The 24,240-nt window shown below is 40.0% G+C and overlaps 1 protein-coding gene and 1 pseudogene across 3 annotated transcripts in view; one reads left to right on the top strand and one right to left on the bottom strand.

Annotated features, from left to right (window-relative positions):
* CHCHD3 (coiled-coil-helix-coiled-coil-helix domain containing 3) overlaps positions 1-24,240 on the top strand; it is a 283,621-nt gene that overhangs the window by 131,547 nt on the left and 127,834 nt on the right. The gene's annotated exons all lie outside the window — the stretch shown is intronic.
* Positions 6,574-7,317, bottom strand: LOC115509201 (annotated as a pseudogene).

Below are 24,240 nucleotides of genomic sequence, written 5' to 3'. Positions count from 1 at the left end.
GAGATAACGAACGTACCCTTTGTTTCTGGTTATTTGTGCTACGTGGTTTGTTTCATTTAACTTTTGATTAATAAAATTATGTCTTCAACTATGATACTACATAATAAATTTAAAGCACTAATAGTAGTGAAGTAAGGAAGTTATTTTATTAAGTTATTTTTTTGTCAGCTTGTTTTAAAACATTAATTTTATATAAAAAGCAACAGTGTTCATTAGATTTTCTAGTATTTTAATAGAGTGGTCTATCTTATAAATACTCAGTAGCTCATGTCTCAAGAATGGGTAAAAGTGGTTCTTGTTTGGCAAAAAGAATGCTGATTTGTGTACATTCTTTTGTAGAATAGACAACTGATAAAACGTAGCTTGGTAAAAGTTTTAAGATGGTGGTATAAAGGTTATTGTGGGTTTGAACATTCAAAAACAAAAGAACATACAATTCAGACATTTCTTCTCATTAAAGACATTATCTAAACAGATTATAATGTTAATTTGTTCATTTATTCACTCATCCATTTATACAATAAAATATATGTATCAGGCTGTAAGCACACTAATAAGAGAGATAAGTTTGCACTGAAATAGAATCCTATCACTTTTATTTATTAAAAAAATTTTTTTTAATGGTTATTTTTGAGAGAGACAGAGACAGAAAGAGAGACAGTGCCAGCAGGGGAGGGGCAGAGAGAGAGGGAGACACAGAATCCGAAGCAGGCTCCAGGCTCTGAGCTGTCAGCACAGAGACTGACCCGGGGCTTGAACTCCTGAGCAGTTAGATCATGACCTGAGCCAAAGTCAGATGCTCAACCGACTGAGTCACCCAGGCACCCCAGAATCCTCTCACTTTAGACCTTAGCTTGATATATACAAATTTTTACTCTGCGTGTATATTTATAAAATTAGAATATGGAATCAGTCGTTAAATTCTTGGAGTTAATTCTGACCTGTTGGAATAAATTTAGCCTTTGGCATTTCCAACAGAGTGAAGCCTTAAATGACATGAAAGTCCAGTATGAACTCAGCCTCCCAGCCAAACTGACCAAGGTCACAAGAAGAGTTTTAAGTGATGTTCCAATCATAAGGCTCTAAAATGGGCTGATTTTTATTCCAAAAAACATTTAATGAGTGGCTACCCTGTTCCAGGCCCTCTTTGGTGCTGATTTTCGGCAAATCAGGTACATTCCAAAAATATTGAGATACTCTTGAATTTCTCATTGTTTTCTTTCCCCAAAAAAAGGCCAACCAAAGTTTTTAGTCAAATTATTCTCCTATGGGTAACTGAACATATCTTATCAAGACCAAATATAGTAATCATCAGTATAACTTATCAGTGTTGGATGTAATACCTATTTTTACCCATTTTATAATTCCTGGTGGCTCTTTGGATAGTGGGTGTATACAGATGGTTCTGTTTATCATTTTCCATAAAAATGTTTATGTGACCTTTGTAAGTCTGCCCTCTGAAGATTATGCATCATAGAATCTCCTGTGCTTATTAGTATAGTTGCTGACTGGTATAGATTGTGGTTTCAAATTTAATTCAGAAGATATTGTGAGCACTTTTTGTGTGCCTAGTGTCAGTGGTCTACATTTTAGCGCATCTTCAGTAGTTATCTAAACAGCTTAATTTTTCTTTTTAAAAGTTCTTTTAAAACAAATTTTATTAATGCAGCTTGAATTTACATCTTTGAGTGTTAGACGAATGATTGCTTACTCTTCATGTTAACATTATGTGTCCAGCCTGCTCTTGCATGTTTTCTTTCGGTCTCTTCCCTTTTCTTCATTTACATCACTTTTTTTTTTTTTTTTAATTTTTTTTTTCAACGTTTATTTATTTTCGGGACAGAGAGAGACAGAGCATGAACAGGGGAGGGGCAGAGAGAGAGGGAGACACAGAATCAGAAACAGGCTCCAGGCTCTGAGCCATCAGCCCAGAGCCTGACGCGGGGCTCGAACTCGCGGACCGCGAGATCGTGACCTGGCTGAAGTCGGACGCTTAACCGACTGCGCCACCCAGGCGCCCCTACATCACTTTTAAAGAAAAGAAGTTTGAGGTCATTTACTAACGTGTATTATTTTAACTTTCAGTAAAATACAGGAATTCATTTAGGGGCTTGACAACCCCTTTGGGGTGTGTGTGTGTGTGTGTGTGTGTGTGTGTGTCTGTGTGTGTGTGTGTGTGTGTGTGTGTGTGTGTTTGCGTTTGTGTAGAGACAGATGTGTATGTGTGTGTTAATATACACACAGTATTGAAGAAATTTAATCTACTGTGTTATATTCCTTTGACACAAAATATAGAGTTCTGGAATACCATGCCTTATTTGGAAAGTGTTATTTCAGGTTAATTTTACATTATTGTGCATATTTAATTAATTCCTTTTAGTTTGAGGCAACAGTGTATGCTCTTAAGATGAGCCTTTTTAAAAATTGATTTTGAAAGAAACCCCTAAAATCCAAGATGCCATTGTGATTCTTAATGGTGATTTAAAAGAAGCATTCCCGTTAAAGTCAGGAGCAGCATAGGATGTCCATTATTTATTTTGTTCCGGAAGTACTAACCAGTACTATTAGGTAAGAGCAAAAAATGGAAGAGAAAACATAGAAGAAGTAAAATGTCCCTTATTTGCAGGCTTTGTACCTAGAAAACCAAGGAAATCAACTGACAAATTTTCGTAAGCTAAGAGAATTAAGTTACAGGAACTGTCTATAAAGTTAATGAAGAAATTCTCTGTCTTGATAAGGAGTGAGTTCAACAAAAGAACGTTTAGAGTAGGCTTCCATTTTGGAAGACAATTATGTAATATATAGATGATTACATCAACATAAAACAAAACCAAATGTTTATTGTAAAACATTTGTACCGATGATATTGAAAAAGCAAGATATCCATACCCTACCACTCCTGAAGACTAACTACTGTTAATATTTTATGTATGGTTCCTGTTTTTTGCCATTATATATGCAGACATACATATGCATACACACACACACACACACAAACTTTTGGGGAGTGTGCATGTGGGGCAGAAGGGTACAGGTTAGGGCTCATATTGTATTACTATTATAAAATCTTTTTTAATGCAGAAATAGGTTGTGCATATTTTTTCTACATTATTACTTTTCTGTGGGAGTCTTTTCATGGATGTATAGTTTGGATATTTGACCATTTCCTTATTTTTGGATGTTGTTCCTGTTTTATTAAATTTTATCAACAAAGATAGGAGAACGTACCCGTGGGCTAAATCTTTGCAAATATCCATGATGTATTTTCTGTTTTTTTTGATAAATTTCTAGAAGCAAATTTGTTGGGTCAAAGGGTATATTTGAATGTTTTTGTTTTTATACACACACTGCTAATTTGAATTGCCCGTTCATAACCTTTTTTACAGGATTTACAAATATTTTTATGTTTATGGGGTGCCTGGGTGGCTCAGTCGGTTAAGTGTCTGATTCAGCTCAGGTCATGATCTCACAGTTTGGGAGTTTGAACCCTGCTTCCAGCTCTGTGCTGACAGCTCAGAGCCTGGAGCCTGCTTTGGATTCTGGGTCTCCCTCTCTCTGCACTCCCCCTCAAAATAATAAACATTAAAAAAAATTTGTTTCAATTTTTAGAAAGTCAAATCTATCACTTTTTATAGTGAGTATATGCTTAGAAAGGTCTGTCTGTCTATAAGATTTAATTAGTTTTATTTTATTTTTTACTTTGTTCTGAGTTTTTTACAGTGAAGTTTTTATTCATTCTTGTATTTATTTTGGCATATGGTATGAAGTTTTTCTAGACAGTTTTGCCAGTAGCAGTTTTTAAAATAAATAATGTATCCATTCTCCACAGAGATATCTTGGCTATTTCATACCCAAGTTCTAATGTAGAATTAAGGCTGTTTCTGGTGTTGAATTCTGTTTGTCTGCTGTATTTGCCAATTCTTGAACTAATATCACATTATCTAAATTGTAGATTTATACTTTAAAAAATTTATCAAGGCAATTCCCTAGTCATGGCCATTATTTTTTAAAGTTTCTTTATTGATACAATTCATCTCTTCTTCACAATGAATATTAGTCTCTTTTCATTAAGTATTTTCATACTTGAGACCCTTGGTTATTCTTTGTGCCTTGAAATACCTTCATGTAGTATTTGGAATGTATATGTAAATAGAAATTTTTGTGCTCCTAATATTACTTTAGATATTTGGTAGTTTATTCTTTAAGGATCTATTCATGCTTATTCCTTATCCTTTCTCTTTTCTTCTCTTATTGTTTGCTAGAGTCTCTTCTCGCTATTTGCTACTAAACCGTTTATCACTCTTGCATGTCTGGAAGTTTTGTGACCCTTGCAGCCAATCAGATGCCTGGCAGTAGACATCATACGTAATGTGGGTTTTGTTATTAATAAATAACATCAGTTTGTTATTTATTGAGGTTCACCTGTGAACTTCATTTAGCTAACTCTTCCTGTTGTCATTATGAACAAAGAGAAGTACTTGTTTGCTTTTTCAGAGGACATTTGTGTGATGTGTTTTGCTCTCTTCATGTTTTATGGATGTTGTCGTACAGCACTTTCAAGTCTGTAATACTAGTCTGGATCCCATCATATCATTTTTAGCTCTTCAATGTATTTCATATAGATATCTTCTTTTAATATTAAAAGCACACAGGAGAAACTGTCTGAAAATTCTTCTGATGTATAAAGCCACAGGATTCAACGATGTGAAATTATAGTGGGTTCTTTAGTATCTTCAGAGAATTGCAATTATTAACACTGAGAGTGATTTTCTTTCTTGTAGTTGTTAGAGAACAATTTAGAAAATTGATGCTTCTGTCAAAAGTCTGGATGAGTAGGATACAGGCTCAGTCTGCATATGGCAACATTAAGAACCCCACTAACTGTAAAAAAGAGAGTCTACTTTATACTCCATTAAACTGTTATACATCATAAATAAATTATTTCAACACTTGTTCTCATCTTTATCAAGGACGATAAACAAGTCACTGTAAGGATTTTTTTAATGAATGTAATAGTGTTCCCCTCTTCTGCCTTGTGTGACTTTCTGCCTTCCCTTCTCCAAGCATCTCTTGACCTCATTAGAAACAAGTGTATGCCTCCTGGATGGTCCCTGTCAACAAATATAGGCCTAGAATTGTTATGGGGGTGACACTGGAGGAGGTCAGATGACTCAGGGTGACTTGCTCCCGAGCTCTTCTCATTAAATAAATGATTTCGGCCACTATCCGGTGTCCCTGAATCTGTTTCCTCATCTTTCAAATGACTATAGTTACTTCAGAGGTTTGTTCTGGAAGTTCATAGAGATGAGACATGTGCTTTGTAACCTTTCGTCACTGTAGTCCTGTTACGTTTCTGTAGATAACGATTCCCGTAGTTGTGTTTGGCAGTGTTAACAAGGATTGGGAGATCTATACTGAGATTCCACGGTTGGACATGGGAATCCATGTGCTGTTGTTAGTGCTTTCCCACGTTGCCCTGTTGTCTTCATAAACACCTCATGCTCCCTGACTAGGTCCCTGCCCTGTCTGACCATCCATCTGTCCCAGCGGTTTGCCAGAAACGCAATCAGAAAAGCAGAGGAGATGATGCCATTAAGGGGAACAGGATTGAATTCCTAATTTTTGGTGTCTCCAGCAATGTGGAGAACCCGGCGTCCCTAGGAGGTGGGCAATTGGTTGGTGAAGGTGGAAGGTTTGAGAGAGTTTGTTAAGGAGGAGAAAAATGAGAAAAAGAGAAAAATGAGGCTGTGGTTGAAGAGATGGAATCTCCAGTTACAAATCTATGTAGACAAGCAGAGCACCTGTAGAAAGAACCCCAGTCTAGGAGTAGCTGTTCCAGTGAGTGGCTGATGGTCTCAGAGGGGATGTTTTGAAGAGGACAAGGAAAGGCATTGATGTGAGCTGAAGTGTGGTTATGCTGAGCAGCAGGGAGTCTTAGCAGAGGGAGCATAGCTGAGGATGGCCTCGGGAGTGGTGCATAGATAGGGATGCCTAAGCAGTAACTGCAGCTAGTCCTCACCCCCACTCCCACTGTATGAAGTTGTAAGGAATCTAGTGCCTTCTTTTAAGTACTGTCGTCGAGGATGACTACAAAGGTAAGAACTGGTGTTGTAAGTAGTGACATTGGCCACTTCTTATGTTGGATATAGTCACAAATTTGAGGAAAGAATCCAAAGAATTGCTGCCCCATCATAATCTTTTTGGTTTGAACACACAGAGCATGATACCTTTAGCAGATGGAATCATGTAAGAATGGATGAAAATGGGCCCGCCTAAAAGTAAGGCCCACCTTTATGATTGGGAAGCATCAGCTTTAAATTATTTTGAGAGGATATTCGTCATTGAGAAATTGGCTTCTCTGGTTGTGTTTGAACTGGATCTTACCTGTGGAGTCTGGGGTCCTTAAGAGTTCCCCTGCTGTCTTCTCTAAAAATGGAAACTGACAGGGTAAATGCAAAATACTTTGCTCATTGAATTTGAGTACTAATAAGAATAATAAAACCGTATGTTTTTTTCCTTATGCCCCCATTTCTAGCCCTATTGATGCCTATTGAGTGTGTGTGTGTGTGTGTATTTTTTTTTTTTTTTTGACCTAAATTGTTTCTTAGGTAAGAATTTTACAAGCATTACTTATATTAGTGGTAACGGTGGAGCTGGAGAGTATTGCTTCTTCTCCATGCCACTTGGCGAGAACCAGCAATAGTCTAGTGGAACTTGTGACCCTTTCGAAGGCCATGGCTTTTGTGGCTTGCAGGTGTCAGCCCTCACATCTCCCTGAGCTGATAGACTGGTTTGGTGATCTACTGGCTGTCAGGATTTCTTCTGATAGCTTTATGGAATGGATCAATGAGTATAACCTCAAAGAATTTGCATGTGGAATCTTCTTCAACACAGCAAGAGTTCAAGACTCTCAGAACCCCACAGTGGTGTCCAGCTTACTCCTCTGCAACAGATAGAAGGCTTTGGGGAAACTTTAGCTGGTTAACACCATGATGGACAAACTGGCCATAGGTTGCACCCTTAGGCACTGAGTGTTTGCAGCCACCACATCACACATGAATCTTGGCCTCGTACCCCAGTCTTCATTCTTTATTGGGCCAGGCTGGGCGGGGGGCCTCTGTGGGAGGCACCACAGAGAGCCGGTGGTATTGGCAGCTGAGCACTCTGAGAAGAAAATGCATTACATTGGATGGCTTCTTCCTCCATAGCTTCTGGATGTACATGTAGGTGCCCATCTTGGCTTTCCTATGAGCTGATGGCTCTGCCAGATGGAAAGGCTTGAATATGTTTCTTAACATGTTTGGTTATTTGCTCCACCAGTCCATGGAAGATTCAACAAATCCCAAGACTGGAGTGAATAATGGAATCTGTAAATTGGAAGCCATCACTGTGATCCTGGGAGAAATGACTGCTAACTGCTTGATATTGAAGGAAAAGACACAATATAGAAAGTAAGAACTGTATGAAAGTGCTTCAGTGGTGAATATTCCTTAAAATTTTTTTTATCGTTATTTATTTTTGAGAGGCAGAGAGAGAGACAGAGCACAAGTCGAGAAGGGACAAAGAGAGAGGGAGACACAGAATCCAAAGCAGATCCAGGTTCTGAGCTGTCAGCACAGAGCCTGACGCAGGGCTGAAACTCATGAACTGTTAGATCACGACCTGAGCTGAAGTCAGACGCTTAACTGACTGAACCACCCACGTGCCCCTGGTGAATATTCCTAATGATCGCCTTGATTCATCCATAAAGCAAAACAACTTGGAAGCACTTCACTACTTTCTGTCCAATTGCCTGTAAGGAGACAGGGAAATGAAATACTCCGAGGAAAGATTTCCTTTACAGATGGCCACAGATTTAATCAGGGATTTAGGATGCATGAAGATAGAAGCTTCAGTTATATAGAAAATGCACTTAAATGGAGCACTTTATTTCCCAGGGATGCCAGATAATTGAGTTATACCTAAAATCTTGAACTGTCTGAATAACACACATTCATACACACATCTAGCTTCTGTGTGCCAAGAGGTGTTAAATGGTTTGAAAACTGTAATTAAATAGCTGAAATTCTGCTCCAAAACCACTGTAAGCATTGCCTCTTGTAGTATTTCAGTATTAAGTGCTAAAATTTAATCTGGGTAGCTGTGACTAATCTACTCTCTATTTGTAACACATTCAAATTAAGAGGTGAATGTTCTTGTTCATGTACTTTCTCATTAGCACTAATAATGCTAATGGGAGTGACAAATGTATTCTGTTTCTGCTTTCTATCACTCACACCTTTTAGATAGCTAGCTCCTTAGAGGAAGTAATTTTCCATGTGATACATTTGTGGAGCTGTGTGTTTACTTAATAGTTTACCTCAAAAGAGAATATGTCCATAGGGACTATTTATTAGTTGATGGGCTCCTGGGAAAAGAAATTTGAATTAATCAATTTGAACCGTGGAAGAAATTATGATGATAATTAATATAAATGAGAATACCACAAACTCATTTGTTCCAATACATCTTTCAGGGTTGTTGTTTTTTTTTTTTTTTTTTTTTTGTTTGTTTGTTTTGTTTTGTTTTTTAATTTATTACGAGACTTCAAGGGTTTTTTTTTTTTTAATCCCCCAGACTCTTGACTTTGATGCTTGAGTATACCCTATTCATTTCTCCTCTCCAAACCTTCCTGTTTGTTCAAAAGACTCTTTAATGTTTAAGCGAGTGAGTGACAGTTCTCAGTATTTGAAACAGTGCAAAGCCCTCTTCTTTTTGTGAGTACTCATCTCATTAAGGGTTAGTATGCTTTGTTATTATATTCCCTCCACCATCTTAGCAAATCCTTTCTTTCTTTCTTTCTTTCTTTCTTTCTTTCTTTCTTTCTTTCTTTCTTTCTTTCTTTCCTTTCTTTTTTTAATGTTTATTTTTGAGAGAGAGTGAGAGCGTGCACGCATGAGCAGGAGAGGGACGGGGTTGGGGGAGACAGAGGATCTGAAGCAGGCTTTGTGCTGACAGCAAGAGAGCCTGATGCGAGGCTCAGACTCATGAACCGCTAGATCGTGAGCTGAGCTGAAGTCAGATGCTTAAACGACTGAGCCACCCAGGCGCCCCAAGTCCTTTCTTTTTTGAGAGATCCAGAATGGGATCTGTGCAGGGATAGCCTGCTGTTACCAGGTTTCCTCCTGCTTTCCCCAGCCCCCAACTCTTACACACTCATTCATGTTCACTGCACCCCATGCCTCATGGGAATGGTGGCTGTGCAGTCCACAGCTCCAGCTCCTCTTTCAGAGGAGATTCATTGATCTCCCCAAACCAAATTCCAAGTGGAACAGCCCATTTTCAAGTTGTGTACAGTCTGTATTTCTGTCTTGTCTTGATGGGTTACTCAGATTGTTTTCTTAGGCTCTGGAAATAGATGTATCAAGTGTGCAATGTCACATGGGGGAAAGAGTGTGAATCCCTACCATTATTAACTTTATGTCCTTGGGCAAGTCATTTAACATCCACAAGCCTCAGTGTTTCCATCTGTTAAGTAGAAATAATTAATAGCCATGATACCTACTTCACAGAATGATTGGAAACATCATAGGAGATAATGTACATGAAAGTGCCTTGTAAGTTTTTTAGAACGGGATATAAACCAAAGACAGTTATTTACTATTTAACAGAAAGAGAGAACTGTGTTGGCAGGTCTCTAAAATGCTATGAATTTTCTTTTTTTTTTTTTTCAACGTTTATTTTTATTTTTGGGACAGAGAGAGACAGAGCATGAACGGGGGAGGGGCAGAGAGAGAGGGAGACACAGAATCGGAAACAGGCTCCAGGCTCTGAGCCATCAGCCCAGAGCCCGACGCGGGGCTCGAACTCCCGGACCGCGAGATGGTGACCTGGCTGAAGTCGGACGCTTAACCGACTGCGCCACCCAGGCGCCCCTAAAATGCTATGAATTTTCTTAACTTGTTGAAGGTATTTGCTAGGAATTCTTTTTTCTGTCATTTTATACAACCACTGATATATTGTTTTTAAGTAACAGATTTTTAAGGAATTAATTTCCTTAATGGCAGTATGCTGTGTAAGTAAAACACTTGACAATAATAAGGGACTTCGAAAAGGCAATGCCCTTTGACAGATGAAAGATCAGCCAGTCTCCTTATGTAGCACAGTGAAGAAATAGTAGCCACCAGATTAAATCTTTTTTTTTTTTTTAAAATTTTTTTTTTTTTTCCAACGTTTATTTTTATTTTTGGGACAGAGAGAGACAGAGCATGAACGGGGGAGGGGCAGAGAGAGAGGGAGACACAGAATCGGAAACAGGCTCCAGGCTCTGAGCCATCAGCCCAGAGCCTGACGCGGGGCTCGAACTCCCGGACTGCGAGATCGTGACCTGGCTGAAGTCGGACGCTCAACCGACTGCGCCACCCAGGCGCCCCAGCCACCAGATTAAATCTTAAAGACTAATAGTGTTTCAGTAATTATAAGAGCTCGTTTATATTTTGGATAAACTGCTGTTGGTAAACATTGGATTGTATTATATTAGCTCACGGAGCTGATTGCCAGCCCCAGAATAAGCATAAGACTTACTAAAAGCTTTCATCAGTGGCTTGAAGTCGGTAGGCACCACCGCCTAATATTTCAGTTAGCGTGGAGAGGCAGGTAATGACATTATGAATACATCTATAATGCAGGCCAATTTCTTCTCAAATGCATGTAAGTATTATTACTTTACCAGGAGTCTGTGAAATATGATTTATTTAATGCATTTCAGCCCCCATCATATTAAGATATAATTGAGATGCGAAGTAAAAAAAAAAAAGCTGCATGCAGTTGGTATGGTACATGAATCATAGACTAAATTGCTTGTAATTTTAAAGGCACTTAGAGAAATTGTGAAATTTATATAATGCATTCTTATATTTGGAAAAGGTTATAAGAACAATAGTCTGGTTATTTTAGTATTTCAGTCCTAAAAATAGGACTTTTGAATTATTATTAAACCTGAGATAGCCATATTCGTGAACAAATCCAAAAGTCTTTGTGTCCACTTCTCATTAAATAATTTTTGTGAATTTTTCCTTTAAACATCTCCTATTTAGCAGAGTAGTTGAGCAGCACATGATTTCTATAAAGGCCACAATCTAGTTTTTATAAACTATACAACTGATGAATGACAACATAAACGTTGCCAGCATGTTTAGAAGGGAATCAGTTAAATGGTACTTGGAATTTCGATGATTATTGCTTTGAAAAGACTGAAAATCACAGGTCTTGGCTTATAGTTTAATTACTTGCTTAACAATCGCTAGTGATTCACTAAATCACAAGGCTTCCAAACAAATAACATCAGTAACTGCCGCCATGCCTGAGCAACTCCAATTTTCTTGACAATGGCTACCAAACTGTGTTTAGCCTAATAGAAACTGTTAGTTTAACAGCAAGCAATAGGAGTTTCAAGTGTACCATTGATGAGATGCCAGCGAATTGAGTGCTTTACCAGTGGTAACCCTTGTGTCAAGAATAACGTCAGCATGTTTCATCAAGACCAGTTGGAGAAGCGAATACAGTAATTATCCACCTACCTTTTTGATACTGGATTTAATAATTACGAGCACTGTCCAGCTTTTCAGGGCTTCTAATTAATAACTGGTTCTTAAGAACGCAGCTTGCGGTTCCTCACCGTTTGAATAAGACTGGGCAACAGGGCGAGCTTAAGGTCCTTCGTACCTTTGTGGGCCAGGGTCAGAACTCCTGGTGGCAGTTGAAAAGCAGAGCGAGATTCAGGTGTCCTGGTGAGAGAATTTAATTTGTGCCTTTATTGACCTGTGCTCTCTTTCTTTGCTGTGTCTTAACTTGGTGGCATTTCTGTGAGTTAGTGACTCTTCCGTCGTGCCCTTTTGCAGTGGCAAGCTCTTTATTTCAAGTAGATTCTCCCAGAATTAAAAGAGTTCCTCATTTTTCACTTATTTAGAGCCACAGTCTTGCTCGCATGAGTTACCTTAACCCCCGTTCCTTAGTATTTTACCACTGAAATCATGGAAAAAAACGTATCAGACCTACCTTTAAGCAGTGATGATAATGGTACTTTATCGAGCGCTCAGTCATACCAGGCTCTGTGCCAAGAACTCCACATATATTTTATATAATTGTTATGGCATGAGGTGATAGTATTCCTGCTCCTATAAGATTAGAGTAACTGAGGCTTAGAGAAGTGAAGTAATTTGCGCATAGTCACCAGGCAATCACTTTGGCCCCAGACCCATGCTTGGAGCTACTATGCCATACCATCCCTGTAATATAAATGTGCCCTCTTAATTTGTGAACAGGACTTATTTAGGTGTGATGCTATGTAAAATATGGCCCTCCTTGGTGTAGATGGGGTTTTAATTGTGTCCTACAATAATACATTTTATTTTATTAAAAAAAATTTTTTTTTTAACGTTTATTTAGTTTTGAGACAGAGAGAGACAGAGTATGAACAGGGGAGGGGCAGAGAGAGAGGGAGACACAGAATCGGAAACAGGCTCCAGGCTCTGAGCTGTCAGCACAGAGCCCGATGCGGGGCTTGAACTCACGGACCGTGAGATCATGACCTGAGCCGAAGTCGGACGCTCAACCGACCAAGCCACCCAGGCGCCCCTACAATAATACATTTTAAATTATGACCCACCGCCCACAGATAAATTAATTGAAACATAAGAAAGAATACCATATTTTATTTATTCCATTTTCTGCCTTCATCTTTTCTACTTTCTTCTGTTTCCATTTTCAAAAACAGTGGGTTTTGACCCACTAATAGATTTCACAGTCCACTAATGGGTAGCAACCTACAATTTGAAAATCATTGCAAATCAGTGCTGGCGTTTTGGGCTCATGCTAGTGAGTGAAATCTGGGTTTCACTGGTTTCACACTTGCTTATATGCTGCCTCAGGTACTTGCACTTCTAATTTTGTTAGTTTTCTAATTTTGTGAGACCTTCAGTAGTTTTGCTAGGAGGCATTTATGAGTGATTGAATTCTGAGGATGGATTAATACCTTTCCTGAGGCTCAGAGTTTCTCCTTTGCCATTTCATCATGGTCCTTTGGGGATCCTGTGGAGTTTAGATTCAGGGTTATGCTTAGGTTGTACTTTCCAGAGGCTGCCTCCCTTTCTTTCTCAAGTTCTCTTATGCCAGGCAAGTTCATTATGGCAATTGAAGGAAACTGAAGAGGAAAAAAATGGTCTCCCTCCAGTTATACCTCTTCTGTTTTGTCTCCTGTTGTGCTGGACACTGTATACCCTCTGTGTTATTATAAATAGAATTGAGAAGGTGCAGAAATTAATCATCTTGTACCCTTTGCCAGGCAGACCTACCTAAGTACTGGCCAGAATTCAAGACTAAGGTTACTGCCCCACTTGTCTTTGCCTGGGATGAACAGACTAGGGTAACCCAGCACTAGCGTGACACGTGGTGCCCCCATCCTCTCATCCAGTCCCTCCTTGCATCAGCAAATTTGGGTGCCTCCTCCGTGCCAGAAGGCTCCAGGGCTGTGATGGGGAGTGTGATACACATGGTGCTCCTTTCTTTGAGTTTACATTCTAGTGGGAGACAGACCATACGTAAGACATGCAGTCAATATTGGAGGAGCTATAATATGGAGTAAGATGATGGAGCCTTGCAGCCTGCAGCGTTTCTCCACTTGTCTGTGCCCCATCCCCAGGACTGTCAGTTTTGCCAGTACCCACAGATCCTCGAAAGAGACGCAGAACGTGTAAGTCAAAGGCCACCGTGGGCTTTTCATTTGTGAGAGGCCTATAACTCAAGGGGAGACTGTTGAGGGGAATGGGGCCAGAGTGGTCCCTGGAGCAGCAGCATCATTTTTTCTTGTTAAACGCAGACTCTCTGACCCAGCTCAGACCTACTGAGGCAGAATCTGCATTTTAACAAGATCCCCAGGCGAATATGCACATTAAAGTTTGAGAAGCACTCTTAGAGTCGTGGTATTTCTCTACTTGGCTATGTAGAGAAATAAGAGTTGGGCACGAGAAGTCGTGGCCAGCAGAATGACATTTTGTCACACCTCTAAGCATCAACAAGGATGTCAGATGCTGCTGCTTTTACTCACTTCTCTTACTCCCGGCAAGACCGAGCAGCGCACCCTATCCTGTCCTTTTGATGTCTCCCTCCCCACAACTGGAATGGACTACCTGAAGTTAGTCCTCAGCCAGCACCATTCAGAAATCCCGCTGGTATGCTGTAGTTCCATGTCTATATGCCCAGCACCTGCCCTCTTTTGTCTGCTTGCACCCACAGGAGGGCCCTTTTGCCTGTAGCCCCCTTGCCCATAGACTCTCTTGCCATATGTATGCCTGTGTGCCATAAACCTTTGAAATACTTGTGATCTTTGGCTCAGCTGTGTGGTGTTTTGACCTCTGGTATCTTTTGAGGGAAGGAAATCCAGATGTGGACCAAGTCAGACTAGGGCTTTACATTAAAAAAAAAAAAAAAAAAGGAATCTCGATTCTCAGGTATCACTCCAAACCAATGAAATCCATGTTTCTGCAGGATGGGACCTAGGATGTGGCAGTTTTTCAAAGCTTCCAGGTGATTCCAATGGGCAACCAAGGTTGACAACCTCCTCTCTAGAGGGAAAATATCTTTTATGTAGGGCCCTAGAACAATTTAGAAGCTACCTATGATAAATTCTGACTGATGCTTTCAGTGTCCATCATTGAAGTACACCCTTGCTGTGCAGATACAGATGTGTATAGCATGCTGAGTGCACACCTGTAGAATTGCTTGGGCTCATTCTTGTAAAAACATGGCAGAATTGATGGCAGCAGAACGGAAAGCTACCAGAGTTGAATTTGAGTCAGCACAATGAGACTGACATCAGATCCTGTGGAAAATATAACACTTGTGACTCAGTTGATAGATGAATAATAGCACTTTTGCATTTGAAAAATCACAGTTCTTTTGAACGGTTAGGATGTTCTTGCCTACCGTTGTTGTCTGTCTGTTTCACGCTTGTGAAACTCATCAAGACCCAGGGTTATATCTGATTCTGAAAAGGACAGCTGTAAGTCCCAAACTTCCACATTCTGGAAGGTTTTCATGTCAGAAAACCTTGCTTTTGCCTTTTGCTTTTTCAGATGACACAGAGCAGAAAGGATCAGCTGGGAGTCCCTCAAAGCCAGAAGATTAAATGGAATTAAGAGAAGGTATTCTGAGGCAGGACACAGTGGCTAGATGAAGGGACTCCAGGGGGAAGATTTTGAGGTCCTTAGATTTTATGACGTTTTCATAAGCCAGGGTGATAAGCTGTGGCTTGGAAGAGAAACTCAGGTGGAAAAATTGAAAGGAGGTCCTTAAAATTTTGTAGGATGTAAAAAAGAGGAATTTCAGCGGATAAGTTTTGCGTGCCAGTAATGAGCCTGATCTGAAATAGTGTCCTTCCAGCACTTTGATATGGGTCTATCAGTGGTCTGCCTTTGACGTTCAGACCCTGCATGAGCCGCCTTAACTTGTGAATCCTGACTAAAAGGGAACAGTTGGAGATGGCAGGTTCTGTGCTCATGTACGAGAGTGATGGGCTCCCGAGTTGTGCTGGCCAATAAGCAGTTCCTTCCAGGGTAGAGACCAAGGGAAGTGCCTTGCTTTTGCTTTGTCTTAGTGCCTGCATGTCTTTGACAAGTGAACAATAAAATGTACTGTTTGATTTCAGACTGTCTTGCTTCTTTCCTGTGTCCCTCCTGCAATCTTTCTTTTTCATGTCACATTACACAAGGTGCTTTTCACCTCTCTTTCTTGACCCTGGGTTCCAGTGTTCATTGGTCGCTCTCACCCAGGATGTGCTCTAATTGGCAAAACTGTAACCTGGTGGCAGCAGTTCGCTATTTCAGTTTCCTAATTGGTGTCAGGGGCTGCTGGTGGAGCCCAGCCATGTGGGATTGATTGATAGATCGGCCGCTGTGACCGCCAAGCTTCCGTCTGACCAACAGGTTTATTGCTTTTGATACCAAAAATTAAAATGTTAAATATATCCTACAGTGTTCGTAGTGGGTCTGAAATGAAATCAGCTATTCATCATTAAGGAACACTTTCAATGTTACCTAAAGGTCCCTTGGGTTTGCAACTCGAAATTTTGTTCTATTTCTAACTCACAGCTGGCTGTTTTCTTGCTTTCATAATGCAGTGTAAAGCTGCATTATATTTCACACTGCCTGCTGCACAGTGGGTTTCTTCTTTTCAGAAGTAAGGCAGACATGGTGTTAAATGTGTGTGTGTGTTGGGGGTTGGGGTGGCATTGAAGATGCTCTTCTTATAAAACTTGAAATGTACAAGCTCGTTTACATTGGTCAGTGAGAATGTAGATTGTTAACTGTGGATCATAAGAAAAAATGAAAGCTGCTTTTTCAAAAGCTATTTCATGTAATTGACATTTACGTTGAAAGTATAACTGAGCATTTAGGTATAGGAGTGTAATATAATGACTGTTTACCCAAATTAATGCCTGAAGTTACAGAAGGCTACAAAATACTGCATTTAAAAAATTTTGTTTCTTAAATGTTTTACTTATTTTTGAGAGAGACAGACAGAATGAGAGTGGGTTAGGGGCAGAGAGAGAGGGAGACACAGAATCCAAAGCAGGTTCCAGGCTCTGAGCTGTCAGCACAGAGCCCAACGCAGGGCTCAAACCCACAAGCTGTGAGATCATGACCCAAGCTGAAGTCAGATACTTAACCGGCTGAGCCACCCAGGTGCCCCTACAAAATACTGTATTTTAAAATCTAGTTTAATATTTTGTGATTAACATGTTATATTTCAGTATGATAAAACAATGCATAATCTTAAAGAGATAAAATATTACCAGTGAGCAGACCTCTTTGATGTTTTTGTCTCATCCAGTTTCTGTTGCCAGTACTTAATCATTTATAGCAGCATTTCTTTTGGAGAAAAAATTCAATCTTTATCAATATACATTGTGTTTTAAAACATTCTAGTAATGCTGTCTTATGTTTGTTTGTATAATACTGGTTTTCCAAAGAACTTTCATATATATTATCTCTGTCGGTCCTTTGGATACCCTCAAATTAAAGAATTCTTATTTTACATTTTATTGAGGAGGGGACTGATAATCAAAACATTAGGTGACTTGGTGGAAATTGCTACTGTCACAGAAGTGACTGAGTCATGGCTTGAACCAGCCCTTGACATTCCTTGTCTAGTGTTTTCCCACATTAATATAGTGCTTTCTATGTGCTGAGCGTTACATTAGTGCTCTTGGCATTACAAAGATGACTCACACTGTCTTGTTTTTTGAGGAGTCTCCATATTGTTTTCTAATGTGGCTGCACCACTTTGCATTGGGAGATTTTCTTTAAAGAGGTTGATGTATTTGGGAGTTAAGGGAAGGAGCCCCAATGGCAAGAGAAGGATCAAAAATGCAAGAAAAGTGGTGATAAATTGATAGAGCAAAATCTCAGAAATTTGGGAGTACATCCAAGTTTAGAGTTGAGGGTCTTCCTCTCCAGAGTGAGAGAAGGAGGAAAGGAAGGATCGTGTGAGGAAATGTAAGCTGAAGGGAGAGAAGTTTGCAGCCTAATGGCCTCCGTTTTCTCAGTTACAGGATTTACTGAGATTCTACATTCTTCTGTGTGAATGCCGAGTCGATTTGTTCTTTAGAGTAGGGCTCTGAAGCAGCTAAGGTGAACATGGTCAGGTGAGAGGCGATGGAATTCCCAGTCCAGTGTCCTGAGCAGGTGCATCTTCATTGCTAAGCAGATGTTGATGCCTCTTACCTGACTCGCTTGCCCCCTTCCTGATACCTCTGTCCCAACTTCAGCTTTCGCTCATGTCTCCCAAACTTCTTTTTGTTTTTCTTCCTTATCCTTGATTTATTTTTCTTCCATGTTCTAGTTCTTCCTTCTTGCCTGGGCCTGCCCTCCTCCCTTAGGATACCTTCCTCGTCAGGCCTCCAGCTAAAGATCCTAGTCTAGTCTTTCTGTGGGACTCTTCTGCAAGTTCTGTGCTTCTTAGAGATAAAAAGGCTGAAATGGCTTCATGGGTCCTTTTCTCAACTGTATAATCAATCTATTTGCTATATGAATACTTAAATATGTTAGAAGATCCTTCAGGATATGGATATCGTTGACTTTCGGGGTACATTAAGATACTTCTTGTGAAGGATGAAACCTTTTAAAAAAGTTAAAATGAAGTGTAAAATGTATCTGACAGATTGGTTTTCTATCAGATGGACTGGGTTTTTCTTGCCAAAACATACTTTTGAGTCTTACTGAAGGGTGAGTTCTTCCAGTGCTTCTGAAATCTGTTCTGACATTGGAAATGGACATCCAATTCCAAGAAGAGCCTTACATTAAAGATTGCCAATTTCAAACAATTTAATAGATACATAAGTGATAGAGCTATTTTCACAGTGTCTTTCAGCTTTTGAAAAATACCACTTGTTTTAGAAATTCAAGCTGTTTTAAACCAGTTGCTTCCACGCAGCTTGGCGGTAGCTGTTAGACCCTATTATAAATGCTTCAGCAAGGTTCAGTGTTGTAATCTTGGAAGGGGCTGAAGTTGGTTACATATTTGATCAAATTACCAGGCACCTATCTGATTAGAAGCAGAGTTCGTTGATGGCTGATGAGAGGTTAGAAATGAATAGAGAGTTTCCAGGGACTTGGTGTGTATCTTAAGAGTAAAGGAGATTTCCCATTTCACTTCATTGTGGCTAATAAAGGCAGCTGGGGAAGGGGCCAGAAGCATCAGCAGTTTGGAGAAAATTTATGATTTTCCATGAAACTACTGTTCATACTACATTTTGGGGAAACAGGCTAACATCTGTTTCATTGTTGTAGTGGGCTCTTTGCTGTCTGAGGTTCTAATCTGGGGGTCGTGGGCTTCTGTGTAATCTGTGGGAATGTATGTTTTAATAAACTGTACTCCCTAAATTTCTGTCATACTTCAGATTCTAATCATTAAGTCCGTATCTCATAATACATAGAACTGCTCATAAAAAGACGAATCAGTAGAGATGATTGATAAAAGAGTACGGGCACTGACATTTTATTACCTGATGTTATTTATTATACTGATATTTTGTACCTGTGTCTCAAAGGCACAGCTTGCAATGCATTCACACACATCATCTCATTTGCTCGTCACAGCTTCCTGTGAGTACTTCCTGTTCAACCTCTGTACTCTCTCTTTACAGTCTCCTCACACCCATGGCTCCAGCCATCAGCCATAGACCAATAACTTCAGAATGTATATTCTCAGACTGTATTTTTCAACATGTAACATTTAACCAGTGTTCTCTTCTCACCTGCTAACTTCAGCAGAAACTGCTGTTCTCTTTCTCAGTGAGTGAGACCGCCATCTATATCCGAAATCTGGTTGTCCTCCTTGCCATTCCCGTCTCCTCTTCCACAGTCCACTGATTCCACTTCCTTAAACCTCTGGAATCCAAACCTGCTGCCACAGACCTTGTCTGGGCCTTCATGACATTTAGCCTGTATCTCTGAAAGCATACCCCAGGTAGTCTGCCTCCGTGCTCCATGTGGCCTCTGGAGTGGTTTGGTTTGTCTCAGATGAAACTCTGATGTGTTACTCCCATGGAAGAAGTCCTGCAGCAGCTCATCTTGGTCTCCAGGTAAAGCTGGAGGCTCAGTATGGTAGCAAGGCATATCTTCATAGTCTGCCCCTGCACGGTTTTGCCACGTCATGTTTGGCCATATTTCTGAGTGCGGCATAGACACCACTGCCCTGAACCATTGGTAGGTTGCTGACCCTGCTGTGTACTTTCGTGCTACCACCCCTCCATGCTTTAATGCCTTTGCTTGCAAATACGCACATACGTCTTTTCCATATTGACACTTTCTTGAGCCCCATCTTTTGGAACCATTTTTTGTTAATGTTTCTCCATCCACTGTGAAATTCATTATCCTTCTTCTGTGTTCCGACTCCACTTTCCCAGCAGATGTGAGCTTTTAGAGGACAGGGGCAATGAGGTGAACATCTGTTTCTCCAGCACCTTGTGTCATCTGGGACACTTAGGAATGTCATGGATGTTTGCAGAGCATTGCGCAGGTCTGAGCCTACACACATATCATATCAACTAATTCCCAAAGTTCTTCTAGTCTAGAACTTCTATTCCACTTCTGTATACACCAATTCCTAAAAATGTAAGTTGTGATTCAACTGACAAAATCATTGACTTGGTTGAGTTATTCTCTTGGTTAAAAAACAGTATCCTTTTGGCTAAAAAACATTTAGGGGTGTCCGGGTGGCTCAGTCGGTTGAGCATCCAACTTCAGCCCAGGTCATGATCTCACAGTTCGTGAGTTCGAGCCCCGCGTTGGACTCTGTGCTGACAGCTCAGAGCCTGGAGCCTGCTTCGGATTCTGTGTCTCCCTCTCACTCTGCCCCACCCCCATTCATGCTCTGTGTCTCTCTCTGTCTTAAAAATAAAACATTAATAAAAAATTTAAAAAAATTTAGAATGAGAGGGTGCCTGGGTACCTCATTTGGTTGAGCGTCTGACTCTTGATTTCAGCTCAGGTCATGATCCCAGGGTTGTGGGATCGAGCCCCATGTCGGGCTCTGCACTGAGCATGGAGCCTGCTTAAGACTGTCTCTCTCTCTCTCTCTCTCTCTCTCTCTCTCTCTCTCTCTCTCTCTCTTTCTCTCTCTCCCCCCCTCCCCCTCTCCTTCTGCCTCTCCCTATCTCTCCTTCTTCCCTTCCCCACTCATTCTCTCTTTCTCCTCTCTCCCTCTCCCTCTCCCTATCTCTCCTTCTTCCCTTCCCCACTCATTCTCTCTTTCTCTCTCTCAAAATAAGAAAAAAAGTATTGATGATAAAACAGTTTGTTAGTACGGCATTAGTATGGCTGGGTGATGATAGGCTGTGCCATAGGTGAAAAATGTCAGCCACAGATGTTTTTAGAGATTTCTATAAATAACACAAACTCAGTAAAAAACTTTACTAAACTGAGGGGCTAGCTAGGGGAACTGTTTCCCCTGTGAATAATGCATTTAATTAAGTTCAATTTTAATGTTTAAAGGCAGCAACTAGACAAATTTATTACTCCCAATATTTATATCTTACAAAGTAGTAAATTGTAGCTGGAAAGCAGTAATAAAATGCAGTCATTTTGAAATGAATTCCAGAGTCACAGTAGTGCAGGGTTAATCCATGATGTACCTACCGTGGTTTCTGCTTGCAGTTTTGCAGCATAATCGGGTTCTTTTAAAATTAATCTCACTTAAATGAGAAATTGTCTCCCACCCATTTGTTAGATTAGAATCTCTCCCCTTTCTAGTGGAGGCTGAAGTGATTTTCCTTACATCCTTTCTTTCTGCTTGGCTCCTCGCTCCACCCCATTATTGGTATTATTATCTCATAAGGATTGTGTTTGAGAATTTATTTTTCCCCTTCAAAACTCCCCCACCCTGTTCCCTTCCGAACAGATAAATTCAAAGAAAGAATAGTCCTTCTTTCATCCATTATAAATGATTTTTCATTTGAGCATATGTCATCTTGCTTTTTTGTTACAATGAAGATCAAAGGGGTACAGGTTCACCACTAGTATTCAGCAGTTCTTTTCAGTTCTGGGCCTTAAAGAAATAGGATCTAGTTTAATTTGTTGCAGCCTTAGATCTCTGTCAAGGCATGTGGCACTCAGATGGCTGGGCATGACTGCATGCTGTGTGTGTGTATGTGTGTGTTAAAGTGAGCGAGCTGGACATTTGGTATTTCATATGCTTTGTAATGCATATCCCAGAGATAACGCATCTCAAAGGAATGCATTTGTGTTGAAATATTACTTGCTTCTATCTAACCCAAGTTGGGAGTCCTTTAAAGATCCTCATTTAAAAATATCCACTCCACAGTTTGAAGTCTGGTGTCATAGGAATTTTGGATATTCTACACTTGCTTGGCTTTTTCTTTTCTTTTTTTTTTTTTTTTAAAGAGGTGAGAAAAACGAAAAAAAAAAAAAAATTCAATTCCTTACTCTGACCAAAGCCAGTATGTCCCTTTTACATGATGACCTCTCAGTTGTTTGTTGTCTCAATTTGGAGTATTGGTGGGTGAGATGAGGAGAAGTTAATCATCACCTATATTTCAAACCAGGAATAATAAATTGCACTTAAATAACTGTGAGACAGTGACAGATTTATAAATTAAAAACAATTGAGCTGTTTTTAAAGTTTATTTTCAAGAGAGAGTTTATTTATTTCAAAAGTGTATTTATTTCCACGTGCGAGCAGAGGAGGGGCAGAGAGAGAGGGAGGAGAATCCCAAGCAGGCTCTGGGCTGTCAGTGCAGTGGCCGATGTGGGGGTTGATGTCACGAACTGTGAAATCATGACCCGAGCGGAGATCAAGAGTCAGACACTTAACCGATTGAGCCACCCAAGTGCTCCAACAACTGAGCTATTTTTAAACACTCTGCTTTTTACTTCATTCTACCTTTATGTCATGTATTGTGAGACTATAATTGGATAATATTAGAGTAAAACCTTCCCCCAAAGCCTATTGAGGCTTATTGTCTGATCATTCTTAGTTTTCGAAATTTCCACATAATGTATTCCATATTTCACTAAAACCAGGCCTCTTTTTCCAAGTCTCATTATTGTCACCTAATCTCACCCTTGTCAGTCATCTGAATGCTGATAGTTCTTGGGGCACCTGGGTGGCTCAGTTGGTTAAGTGTCTGACTTCGGCCCAGATCATGATCTCGTGGTTCACGGGTTTGAGTCCCACGTTGGGCTCTGTGCTGACAGCTCAGAGCCTGGAGCCTGCTTTGGATTCTGTGTCTCCCTCTCTGTCTCTGCACCTCGCCTGCTCATACTCTGTCTCTGTCTCTCAAAAATAAATAAACATTAAAAAAAATTTTCGTTTTTTTTTTTTTAATTTTTTTTTTCAACGTTTTTTTATTTATTTTTGGGACAGAGAGAGACAGAGCATGAACGGGGGAGGGGCAGAGAGAGAGGGAGACACAGAATCGGAAACAGGCTCCAGGCTCCGAGCCATCAGCCCAGAGCCCGACGCGGGGCTCGAACTCACGGACCGCGAGATCGTGACCTGGCTGAAGTCGGACGCTCAACCGACTGCGCCACCCAGGCGCCCCCAAAATTTTCGTTTTTAAATGATGACAGTTCTTTTCTTCTCATCCCTTATTTCTCCATTTGTGGTCAAAGTTCCATTCTTCTAGTTACCTTGACTATTTACTCCAAGGTTTGTAAGCCAAATGTTATTCTTTTGGTTCTAATGAATTGCATAGTTTATCCGTGTTGTCTGCAAAGGATTACAGGATTCTTCAGAAGTCTAATACCCATTCATTTATTGCATACAACTAATAAATACTTCAACACTTCAGCTATGTACCTTGTGCTTAATTATTCCTGCTCATTGCCTAAGTCAAATTGAACTTTCCATGTATCTGTTTCTTTTTTGTCTTTGGGTGAAAAAAGTGTGTAAACACTTCTTCCAAAGTCTGAAGATCAAAAATTTTTCTGGTTGTTGAGGGAGGGCTATCTCCTGTTGACAAGTTATACTTGAAAAGGTGTGTTTATCTGGATGTAAAACTTGGGTTCTGATTTTTTATCTTATTTTACATGCGATTTTATGAATAAGGATCTGAAGGCACATAAAACTCATGTATAATCAGGTTTAGAGACCCTGACACCCCTGTTGCTAAGAATTAAAAAATAAATCTTGGGGCGCCTGGGTGGCGCAGTCGGTTGAGCGTCTGACTTCAGCTCAGGTCACGATCTCGCGGTCCGTGAGTTCGAGCCCCGCGTCGGGCTCTGTGCTGACAGCTCAGAGCCTGGAGCCTGTTTCCGATTCTGTGTCTCCCTCTCTCTCTGCCCCTCCCCCGTTCATGCTCTGTCTCTCTCTGTCTCAAAAATACATAAACGTTAAAAAAATAATTTAAAAAATAAATCTTACTTGAAATCAATACTTTGTTTTAACTGGTTACATTTGCCAGAAATCTGGCCACTGCATAAATGGAATAATTAAAAAAATTTTCTCTCTGAATATTTTACATATTTATTTCTATCTATGTCTAGTCTTATCTATTCCATCCATATGGAAAAAGCAGGTTTGGAGTGTCCAGTCACATACAAATCTGCCTATAAATGGGTAACCACATTTCAACTGTGTTGAAACATAGACATTTAAAACCCACCAGAATATCAAATAAACTTTTGAAAAGGATTATTATAAGTTTTCTTGGTAACTGGAGAAAAGAAAATTATTAGAAGATTC

The sequence above is a fragment of the Lynx canadensis genome, chromosome A2 (genome assembly GCF_007474595.2).
Source record: "Lynx canadensis isolate LIC74 chromosome A2, mLynCan4.pri.v2, whole genome shotgun sequence".
Classification (NCBI taxonomy): Eukaryota; Metazoa; Chordata; class Mammalia; order Carnivora; family Felidae; genus Lynx; species Lynx canadensis.
This window is presented reverse-complemented; position numbering and strand designations above follow the sequence as displayed.